General features: G+C 41.5%; 1 long non-coding RNA gene across 1 annotated transcript; it reads right to left on the bottom strand.

The window, feature by feature from the left end:
* Positions 1–7,677: 7,677 nt before the first annotated feature.
* Positions 7,678–11,456, bottom strand: LOC143781793 (uncharacterized). Its single transcript, XR_013216812.1, has 4 exons — positions 11,319–11,456; positions 11,027–11,190; positions 10,681–10,886; positions 7,678–7,938 (listed from the first exon to the last, which is right to left on the bottom strand). It is a non-coding gene; the product is annotated as an uncharacterized LOC143781793 (long non-coding RNA).
* Positions 11,457–12,314: the final 858 nt, after the last annotated feature.

Raw genomic sequence — 12,314 nt, 5'->3', positions numbered from 1 at the left:
GCTGCTAGCAGGGTCTTGCTGGCTGCTGGCAGGGTCTGTCTTGCTGGCAGGGTCTGTCTCTATGTAATGGCGGTCGCGACGGATTCATCGCGAACCGTCAATTAGGCGCAGACAAAAAACGTTACAATGTCCGTCAATGTCTAGACAACGTCCGCCAAATTTCAACGGATCCGTCGCATGGCGGATGGAACGGACGACCATCCGCCACAATCCGTTGCTAATGCAAGTCTATGGGAAAATAGCGGATCCGCCAAAAAAAAATGGTGGATCCGCTATTTGAGGAAAATGGCGGTTTCAGACTGACGCCAAAAGACTGAAGTGTGAAAGAGGCCTTAGACAGCTTTCTGTGTTTGATATTTTGCAGTTCTGGGATCTCTGGTTCTGATATCTTTTGTTTCTGTTTTCAGTTTGCTTCTGCAGCCTTCTTTTTGTTTTCTATTAGGAGGTGACCCGTTTTTGTACCCAGTCCTTAAATCTTTTAGGGACCTCCTTCCCCTTATCTATAGGTCTTCGCTGAGTTTAGACTAGGATCGTCGGTGGGTGTATTTGCAAGGAATGGGTCGCCCACTCCATCGTAGGGTTTCAGCCTAGTCTCAGTGCAGGGTCAGTTTCCCCCTTCTATCCTAGTTCTGTGCTGCAGTTTTGTAACAGGCAGTCCGATTCTTTTTGGTGATTTGGCTTCGCTCACCAAGAAGAGCCGACTCTTTTGTATCCTGAATGGATCGCTATTAAATGTGTTCACAATATGCAAACACATTTAAAATGATGTGAATGTGGCTTAAACTCTGCCCACCCATTGATGAATCCTCACCTACTTGCAGTCAGCCAATTAAATTGAGGATTGGGTGGAGTTTGAGCCAGTTGGGCAGAGTTACGTCCACTGAGCCCAGAATTTTTCCTCCCAGTGAGAGACATTCAAAGAATTCAGTGACTCTCACTGCGTTGCTGGCCCCCATCGTTCACAGCAGGGAGCCGGCTCTTTGTACTGGATAGTTCACTAACAAACCACTATTCATTTTGGCTGATAATGCCATCTCCTTGGCCTAGGAGAGCCATCTGCTGCTGCTCTAATCCCTTCACGAACTATGACGTAAAGATACGTCATGTGTCACCTCCCCCTCTTCAATGTGTTCTCTGGGGCTGAGCCCGCACCTGTCCTGGCACATGACAGCTGATTTGATCAAACAGGCTCTCCATGACTGTGACACAGCTGCGATGCCGAACAGCTGATCAGCCGGGGTGCTCCAGGTATCCACGTTCCCTCTGCAGCTTATTCGGTAAGCGCTATAGCTTGCAGAATAAGCAGGGACCCCATGAAACTAGCTTATCTCTACTGCTGCCCAGCAAACCCTTCAAGTTTTTATTCCTTCTAGCTATCAATAAGGGAACTTTAGGAAATGTCACAGCCAATGTTGGGTCAGTTTTCATGATAGAGCACTGTTTTTGCAAAATGTCACAGATGACTTACCATTGAGAATCATAGGTGGAAATCTCAATGTAGGATGACTCTGGGTTTTTTTCGAAGTGGAGGTCAATAAATTCAAGTGGGATGTAGATTTAGCACAGCGATAGCCATATTTGATAGATTATTTGCTCGAGGTTATAGGAAAAGGACTATATTCCAGATCATCTGTGTTTCTCAAAACTTTCTTCAGAAGAACAGATCCTTCTCATCCACAGGAGACTGACATCTAACATATACAAATGTCCCAAAAATGCATCCAAGATATACACAGGGAAAGGCAATTTGTAAAAAGTAGGCTTGTAAACATATAAGTGATTACTCAATGTTCGGTAGCAAAATATGCTACATGTGGATGTAATATTCCAAGGAAACATGAAGGGACTTTACCTTTAAATGGTGGTGGCACTCCGAAGCGCGTTTCGCGTATAGTTTTTGATGTAAAATATTAAAAGAGATTTTTAAAAAATGCCCAAGATACGTAATTATTTGATCTTTTGTATTTCTAAAAATATTTATATTTTCTTTTCAATATAGTTAATTAAATTAAAACAAATACATTTTCATGAACAATGCCATGAAGACATGTATGTCCAAAATTAAACTTTTCAGGAAAGAAGGCAAAAAACAATGCTTTATCATCATCCTGCCGAACAAAAATTGGAATAACACGCAATCAAAAAGACAAATATAAATAAACATGGTACCACTGAAAACATCATCTTATCCCACAAAAATCAAGCTGCAATACAGCTCCGTCAGCATAAAAATAAAAAAGTTATAGCTATAAGAATAAAGCAATGCAAAAATAATTATTTTTTCTATAAAATAGTTTTTATTGTATAAAAGCGCCAAAACATCAAAAAATAGAAATGAAAAATCGCTGTAATCATACTGACCTGGAGAATAAAACTGCTTTATCAATTTTACCACATACAGAACGTTATAAACCCCTCCCACAAAAGAAATTTATGAATTGCTGTTTTTTATTCATTCTGTCTCCCAAAAATTTGAATAGAAAGCGATCAAAAAATGTCATGTGCCAAAAAATGGTACCAATAAAAGCGTCAACTCGTCCCACAAAAAACAATACTTCACATGACTCTGTGGGCCAAAATATGGAAAAATTATAGCTATCAAGAAAAAACAAAAAACTATTTTTTGCAATAAAAAGCATCTTTTATTGTGTGACAGCAGCCAAACATAAAAACCCGCTATAAGGCCTCTTTCAGATCTCCTGATATTTCCGGTACCGGAGATGTCAGTGTCCGTGTGTGTAATACTTGCGGCACTCGTGTGGCATGTGTGTGCCGCATCAGTACCAGACGGACGGGCGAAAGGGAAGAATCATTACAGTAATCGCTGTACCCCGGCACTGGGTGCTGAACACGGCTCTCATCATTCTTCAATCAACATGGGAAAAGGGGAAAAAGGATTTTCACAGTGCTCACCAGAGTATCACAGGACCACAGGTGCCAGGTTCAATGTAGCTGGAGTCCACTTGTAAATACAGGCAAAAAAGGAAAGACCGGCACCAGATGATTTCCATAAAAATTCAAATTTTGTCATTTCTTTAATCCATTGTTTTATTTAATCCATCTCTGCCTATAAGTAAAGTCATAATGTCCAAAACGTGTCAGGCGTGCCGGGGATGTTTGAATCTTGACATTCTATGACATGTATATTTTTAACTTTTTACAATCAATGGATTAAATAAAAGGCAAAATTTGAATTTTTATGGAAATCACCTGGTGCTGGTTTTTCCTTTTTTGCCTCTCATCATTCTTCCCTGCTCTGCCGCCGATCAGTGCGAGAAGAGGAGAATGATGAGAGTTATACTTAAGTGATAACGGTGACAGCAGGAGCGGCTGATGAGGGTATTCATCAGCCACCGCCTACGCTATAAAAAAAATGAAAAAAAACGGTGTGGGTTCCTCTGTATTTTTTATAACCAGCCATGCAAAACTCACAGCCTGGCTCTTCCCACTTGCTTTGTAGCTGTGGCAAGTGGGGTTCATATTTGTGGGGTTGATGTCACCTTTGTATTTTCAGGTGACATCAAGCCCACAGCTTAGTAATGGAGCAACGTCTACAAGACACCTTTCCTTTAGTAATCCTAAAGTTACATGGTAAATAAAGACACAGCCAGAATAAAGTCCGTTATTAGAATTAAAACAAAACACAGTTATACTTAATATTTAAAAATAACAAACACAGTTATGCTCTCCTGTAATAACACAAAAATAAAAAACAACAATATCCCTCACCTCTCCGTTGTTTTGTCCCATGCCGTAATCCATGTCTGGCAGATAATTCATTTTCAACCTGGACAATGCCAAGATGTGACCATCCAGGCTGAGAACCACTGGTGATTGAACTGCGAGCGCAGCCTCAGTGACTAGCGGTGACTTCATTGAGTTTATCTCCGGTCACTGAGGCTCCATTCCCAGCAGGGCTGAACTGCCGTGAATTCGGTGAGCGCTCACGGTGCTAGCGGGGATCTCACCGGATGAGGAGCAACAGTCATAAGATGGCAGAACAAAACCAGAGCGGTGCCGAGAAGAGCAGAGGACTGCAGCTGGTAAGTAGTTTAGTACGGGCAGGGAATTAACATTAGTGATGCCACTCCAGCAGTGAAATTTTAAAAACAAAACAAAAAACACTGAAGTGGTGCTTTGACATTGATTGCTTTTCTTTTCCTTAATGATGTTGCTAGATGTCCCCCAAATTCCTTAATTTGCAGCACACCACTCACGTTCTCTTCAGAATCAGTCTTCGCCTTTGCACATCCCCGTTCCTTGCTAGTTTTCCATCCTGTCAGAGTGATTCTTTACATAATACAAAGTGCAATGAGGGATTGTGTTTCACAGCTGTAAGCACCAAACAGTGAGCAAAAACTATTTATAATCAAAGGGAAAGTCATGTGTTTGTTCTTCATAAGGTTAAAGATTGATATGATCTTATTTGTACTTTATGCATATAGAATGGGCAACCTTCAATTCACCAGCTGTTCAACATCTGCCCCATAGGTCTTATTGGTCTGCAGCAGCATGACAGCACCATGGAGCAATGTGCTGAGAAGCGGCAGGAGGTCTGAATCTTCAAATGTTTTCTCATACATCCTCTGTCGAGTAAGGGAATCTTACTGTGTCTTTTCTTTCAGAATCTTACTAAAACTTAATGTCATATAGCAAAGTGCCCTGATGGTGCCTTTTCTGTGCACAACTGTGACAATAATTTTATACTGATTTACTTGTTTGCTATGTGATCTTTAACAACCACACATCTCTCCATATTTGGGGAAAAAGTCTCCCCAACTCAAAATAAGATCAGAATAAATCCTGGATCAATTTCCCATCTCCAGAAATCTTGTTCCTAGAGGGCTGGATTCACACATGAAGCTCTGCCCACGCTCATATCGGAAGATTCAGCCCAACCACCAGGTCTTCTGACCTGAGCTAACTGGTTGTCCCGATCTAAGCACTGTCTGTCATTCCTGGACCTGTGTAGCTGAACTGACTTGTATGATAGTACTTTCAAGAAAGGCATCCAGGTCCTTCTTGAGCTTATGCAGTAAATCAGTCATGACAATATGATATGGCACAGAGCTTCATAGCCCTGCATTACACTGATGACCTACTGATTAGAACAGACATTGTGAAAAGCTTGTGTAACACCTGAAAAATGAGTATTGTGTAGAGGATACTGCAGCTGATGCCAAGCATGGACTTATAGCAGCAGAACTTTCCACTTCTCTTCCTGAAGTATCTTGGACTAAAGTTCCCAAACCTCTTGCCGCTCTCTATAACTTGGGGGAGGAGAGGAAGCAAGAGCTGTTTTGCAGAAAGCTGGGTTGCCAACTCTCCATAAATGTACAGACAGGTGGTAAATTCTCAGTATCTGCTCTTACTCTGAATTATTTTGGACATCTCCGTGGGCCTGGTTTTATCAATGGGTGTGGTTTTATTAATGGGCATGGCTTTATTAAGGAGTGTGGCAAATGTCAGTAAAAAGTTTGGACCGTCTGTGAGTTTTGGTCCAATTGTAAAGGAAAAAATTGAATAGTAGGTTGGCAACAATGGCAGAAAGAAAAGAGAAAATAAGAGTGGCCATTACAGCATTCAGAGTCATGCACAGTGGGACATAGGAAAGAGACCAAGAGGGGGTCCTAAAATTCCACAAGTTCATTATCGGAGGAGCAGAGATAATTCTGAAGTAGCATCACTTCTCCAGATAAACCAGATTCTCAAGAGTCACCCATAGCACCTTGACCTTGGAGGATCCTGCGCCTCACTCTATCTTTCCTCCACATCGAAAGGTTCCGGCCCCAAGATGTATCCTGGTAAATTCTATATTTTCTGCAATATGGAATTAGTATTTATTTCTGGGAACTGCTGTTCTAAAGTCAGCCAACAGTTTCTGTAAGTATGGCAACATCCACAGAAACTGGGACCCCAATATTTGAACTACTTTATTGCTTTGCTGCAGTCCAGGTATATGGCCCGATTTCTAGTCACTATACCAGTTTATCACCAAAAATCAGCTTACAGCTAGAGTGCTAAGGACTCACTTGCATGGACATTTGCCAAGATTCAAAGACCTTTAAATACTAAACTTCGAAAAAATCCAGCAATGCAAAAACCAGTCCTTAAGGCCCCTTTCACACATCAGTTTTTTGCGATCAGTCGCAATCCGTCGAATTTTGAAAAAAACGGATCCGGCGACTGATGCCGCCGGATCCGTTTTTTTCACATAGACTTGTATTAGCGATGGATGGCCTCACGTTTCATCCATTGTTCGTCGGATCCGTTGAAAATAGTTTGTCAGGCGGCCGGAGACAACGGACAAAGTAAGTTTTTGTGTCCATCAAAAAACCGGACAGCGACGGATCCGTCGCCATCCATCGTTTGCTAGAATGGAAGCCTATGGCGCCGGATCTGTGAAATGTTGGAATCCGGCGACGGATTCTGTTTTTTTTAACTGAGCATGTTTCCATTTTTTTAGGATCCAATTAGCTGGATCAGCATAGCTCCCAACCGTGCCTCATACTGCTGGACTTTCCCAATTTTGAGGCTGTGCCCTGCAGTCCCGCACGGGACTCTACTTCTCCCGCACAGCCAGCAGGAGAAGAAGCTGACACGCCCCCTTGTATTAGGCCACACCCCTCCGTATCTTCTTCTGTGGCAGTGGTTCAGAGAGGGAGAGAAGACATTCTGAGGTACGTGTACGTGTGTGTGTTGCACACATACATGCAGCTCGGGGGTCCTCTGAGTATTTTTTAGTGCTTGTAGATTTAGTTTTTATTGCTGCAGCTGAATGATTTACATCTGTTAGCCAGCATAAGTACATGTGGGGGTTGCTAGGGAATCCCCACATGTACTTATGCTGGCTAACAGATGTAAATCATTCAGCTGTGGCAATAAAAACGAAATCTCCGAGCACTAAAAAATACTCCGAGGACACTCGAGCGTGCTCGGGAAATCTCGAGTAACGAGTATATTCGCTCATCACTAGTATTGTCCCCTTATATACTTATACATGGTTATTAGATCACCCCTCAGTCATCTTTTTTCTAGACTAAATCCTCATTTTGCTAATCTCTCTGAGTAATGTAGTTCCCCCATCCCCTTTAATAATTTTGTTGCCCTCCTTTGTACTTGCTCTAGTTCCATTATATCCTTCCTGAGCACCGGTGTCCAAAACTGTACACAGTAGTCCATGTGCGGTCTAACCAGGGATTTGTACAGAGACAGTAAAATGCTCATCGATCTTAGCGGAACGGTGTTCCTTGGCTCTCGCCAACTTGTTGAGTAGCGTTCATTTGACCTCTCTTTGATATTTCTGGCTCTGCCAGTCATTTCATTTTGTAGTTCACTGCTCCAATGATTTTGTGGCACTCTCTTGGCCAGTTCATATAACGCTTAAGTGCTGTGTCGGCTTCTCAATTCATTGTCTTCTACAAGTACATCATTCTTTTATTAGTGCTGCACTTTTTCCTGTTAAATGTCTTAAAGATTAAAAACGGCATCTGTTTTAGGTTATAAATCAATAGATTTATTTTCCATATCAGTCTTTCTTTTCATTTTTTTCTGATTATTTCCCTTTTGATTTTACTCTGGTCACACCAATGATAACACCAATAATAGGCAAACTGTATACTATAGCTTTAGGATAATTCAACACAGGAAACCACATAGATTATTAATTGGCAAATATTTGTGTGCTTTATTTAAAATACCATCAAACCTAGCAATGAATTAAAAGCAAAAAAAACAAAAACAAATAAAATTCTGTTGACTCCTGGAACAATCTGTGTAGTGATCTAGCAGATAAATAGGGTTTCTTCATCAGCAGTTGGCTCTATCCTCGTTTCAGCAGGCATGACATAAGCGGTTGTGAGTGCTGTAGCAATGGCTTCACCATATTGGGCGCAAGTGGATAAATCTGCTATGCTTGAACGACTTTAGGTAATATCTCTGAAAATGAGGAAGTTATATATTTTGGATTTGTAAGTCAGAAATGTATAATTTCTAGGGGTTTGCCAACACAATAGTCATCCCCGAACGTTGAGTTCCCCTCTCTGACTTAAAGGTGTGAGTCTTTGAAGGTCACTGTTATTATCGCAAACTTTTCATAATATATCTTATAGAAATATGCTGTTTTTGTTTTTTTCTTCACTAATTAGCCATTTTTTCCTCTCTGTAGCCAACATTTACTTGTTCAGTATTCAGCCAGTATTTTACGGTATTTGTAAGCCAAATCAAAAGTGTTAAAATCATAGGAAAAGTATAATAGAAACACGTTATTACCACTTCTGTATTTATCACCCACTCCAGGTTTTTAACAGAGAAAAATCTTGCTCAAAACAAGACTGGTGTATTAGATTATAGCTATTGAAATAAAATAAAATTAATGGCGTGGCGAGGGGAAGGATGAGAGTAGACAGAGAGGCACAGATTTTATATTTCTACTTTTTATTGAGTATTTTATCTAATCTCAGTGCTGAATTCACAACTACACTGCTCAATACTGCTGTATAAACACAGACACAGGAGACCAGTAACCCCTTATATATTTTGCATCTGTTTTCTTTCAGAAAGGAAATATAACATCAACTGATCTTCACTGACCTATTAAAGGAATAGAAGAATCCAGGATATCTAGAAACAGAAAGATAGTGAGGAAATGCTTAGCTAACGTAAATTAATTCAAGTCTCCAGATCCAGATAAATTACACCCCAGAGTACTGAAGGAGATAGCAGAAGAAATTTTTTAACCACTCTCCATAATCTTTAAAAATTCTTGGAGAACAGTAGAAGTCCAAGAAAACTGGAGAAGAGCAAATGTTGTTCCTACCTTGAAAAAAGGGAAGAAGGTTGACCCAGTGAACTATAGGCCGATGAGTCTGACTTCTATACCAGGAAAGATCTTTGAACAAATTTTTAAACAACATGTATGTAAGTACCTGGATAAGAATGAAGTGATTAACCAGAGTCAGCATGGGATAGTATCTAATGAGTCATGACAGACTAACTTAATTTCCTTCTATGACAGAATCACTGACTGGGTGGATCAGGAAAATGCTGTAGATATAGTATATCTTGACTTCAGCAAAGCATCTGACAAAGTATCTCGCATAATCCGTATTGAAAAAATGACTAAGTATGGAATGGACAAGGCAACTGTTAGATGGATTCAAAACTGACTTAGTGATCGGACCCAAAGAGTGGTTGTAAATGGCTGCACATCCAGTTGAAAGAATGTCTCAAGTGGGGTACTACAGGGCTCTGTCCTGAGCCTTGTATTGTTCAAGATCTTTATCAATGATTTAGATGAAAGAATTGAGGGTAAATTGATTAAATTTGCTGATTACACAAAGCTAGGAGGGATAGCTAATACTAGAGAAGAGAGAGGGTTCAAAAAGATATAAATAAACTGGAGCAGAGGGCAGCAACTAACAATGGTTTTTAACAGGGAAAAATGCAAAGTACTACATCTGGGCAATAAAAATGAAAAAAACATACAGAATGGGAGGAATAGGACTAAGCTAGGGCTAAGCAACAGCACATGTGAAAAAGACTTGGGTATACTAATAGATCACAGACTGAACATGAGCCAACAGTGTGATGCAGCAGCAAAAAAGGCAAATACAATCCTGGGATGTATTAACAGAAGCATACAGTCTAGATCACATGAAGTCATTATTGCCCTCTACTCCTCTTTGGTCAGACCTCATCTGGAATACTGTGTCCAGTTTTGGGCACCACATTTTAAAAAAGACATCAACAAATAGTTCAGAGAAGAGCGACCAGAATGGTGACCGGTCTGCAAACCATGTCCTATGAGGAACGGTTACAGGATTTAGGAATGTTTAGCTAGCAAAAGAGAAGACTGAGAAGAGACTTAATAGCTGTCTACAAATATCTAAAGGGCTGTTGCACTGTAGAAGAATGATCTTTGCTCTCATATGCACAAGGAAAGACTAGAAGCAATGGGATGAAACTGAATGGGAGGAGACACAGATTAGATATTACAAAAAACTTTTTGACAGGGTGATCAATGAGTGGAACAGACTGCCACGAGAGCTGGTGAGTTCTCCTTCAATGGAAGTCTTCAAACAGACTGGACAGACATCTGGCTGGGATGATTTAGTGAATCCTGCTTTGAGCAGGGGGTTGGACCAGATGATCCAGGAGGTTCCTCCAACTCTATCATTCTATGAATCTATGATTTTTATACTATGTGTGCAAGACAACTGAAAAGTAGAATTACAACCTACGGAAAACTGATGAAAAATTCCAGATGCAAGTCATATGATGGCAAGAAATGGCTATGTTCATAATATACACACACACATCTCTGCTTTATGCACATCTACGCACACTCTCAGCTCTGCTTCATTCACATATACACATACACACAGCTCTGCTTCATGCACATCTACATACACAAACAATATATATATTATACACACTTATATACACACACACATATATACATACTCCCACATACAGAGCTGTGCCGCTTGTCCATATAGACACACAGACATAGATATATTGTGTAGCAGTCATTACAAGGAAAAGTTAATGGGGTAAGACTAGATTATACATTCAGGACATATATGCTCAGAATTTGCTATGAATGTAGTATATGTCTGTATCCCAGACATAAGACCCCCATATATCAGGCAGAAAAAAAATTGACAGGTGGTCTCATACCTCTGAAGGCCTCTCTACTCAGCTGTATAGGAGTCACTAAAATAGCCTTGTACACCAAGACTGGATGTTTCCATAACTCACGGAAGTGAAAGGACAGAGCTACGCACGCATGCCACCATCTATCCATTTGTGCCAGACAACTCACCAGGCGGACCCATGAACTGGAGACAGATGTTGGTCCCTGATCTGGGTCGTAAATCAAGCAACTAAAAAAAAAATGATTTGCATAGGCTTAAAAAAAAAATAAGTGGGATGAGCTGTGTAAATTTTTATGAAATATCTAGTCCTCAGATTAGTCAGAAGTCTGCTAGCCATGAAATAACTAAAATAAAAGCAGACATCTTACCGAGCAGATTTGACACCAGATATGATGAAGGAGCAAGTGGGTGAATCGGCCATTTTGAATTTGTCGTAAAGCATCAAAATTTCCAAGAAGAATGTCACATCCATAGGGATTTGACTCAGGGTCCCCTCCATTCTTTGGATTTCTCATATTTCATACCAGTTTGTCTAAATTTAAAAAAAAAAATTAAGTTCATCAATGTACCGTATTTTTTCAGACTATAAGATGCACTTTTTTTTCCAAAAATTTTTTGGGGAAAATGGGGGTGCGTTTTATATCGTCAGAATATATTTACAAATACTGTGGCGGCAGTCCCGGTCCGATGCTGCAGGGAGATGCAGCCTGCTCTTTGGTACTCCGTGGTGTGGGGGGGTTCTGCCGGCATTTTGTGACAGCCGGGAGATGCCCCAGATCTATTGCTGCGATGCCTCGGCCTCTGGGAAAATGGCCGCCGAGGGCGGCGCATGCGCAGATTGAGATCTCTGGACCGAGATTTCGTCCCAAGATCTCATTGCCAAAATCTGAATCTGAGCATGCGCCGCCTTGGCGGCCATTTTCCCCAAGGCCACCGCATTGCAGCAGATTGAGATCTCGGGATGAGATCTTGTTGTCGAGATCTCAGTCTGAGCATGTGCCGCCCCCTTTGGCCATTTTCCCAGAGGCCACCACATCGCAGCAATGGATCTGCAGGGACCTCCGGGCTTTCACAAAATGCCGGCGGAGCCCTGCTGCACCACAGAGCACCACCGCCACACCTGTCGCAAAATGCCAGTGGAGCCCTGACGCACCACAGAGCACCACTGCCGCACCTGTTGCAAAATGCTGGCAGAGCCCCTTGCACCACAGAGCACCACTGCTGCACCATCCTGGTATGGGATTTTCCGGAGGCCACCGCACCAGCCTGGACCACCGAACAACCGCTGTGACCATGCTCCCCTGTGACCACTTCTCCACCTGTGCCGATCCTCCCCAGTAAGCTGAATTCGGACTGTAAGATGGATCCCAATTTGACACATTATTTTTTTTCCCTATTTTGCTTCTGAAAATTTGGGGTGTGTCTTATGTTCTGCTGCGTCTTATAGTCGAGAAATATGGTAAATCCCAGGATGCAACTCCAGGGTGACGTATAATGTCTAATAAATGGAATGCAAATAGTGATGTAAAACCAGTCTGCAGGTGACGAGGATCATTTCACTTACTCTTTACAGATGAGAACCGTGTTGCTGCTGCTTAGATACCCCGTGTACTTGGCGCCTGACAAGTAGGCCATTGGCTTGCGGTCATCTCAATC

The sequence above is a fragment of the Ranitomeya variabilis genome, chromosome 6, assembly GCF_051348905.1.
Source record: "Ranitomeya variabilis isolate aRanVar5 chromosome 6, aRanVar5.hap1, whole genome shotgun sequence".
NCBI classification, from domain to species: Eukaryota; Metazoa; Chordata; class Amphibia; order Anura; family Dendrobatidae; genus Ranitomeya; species Ranitomeya variabilis.
Note: the sequence above shows the minus strand (reverse complement) of the source record. Positions and strands in the feature narration are given on the sequence as shown.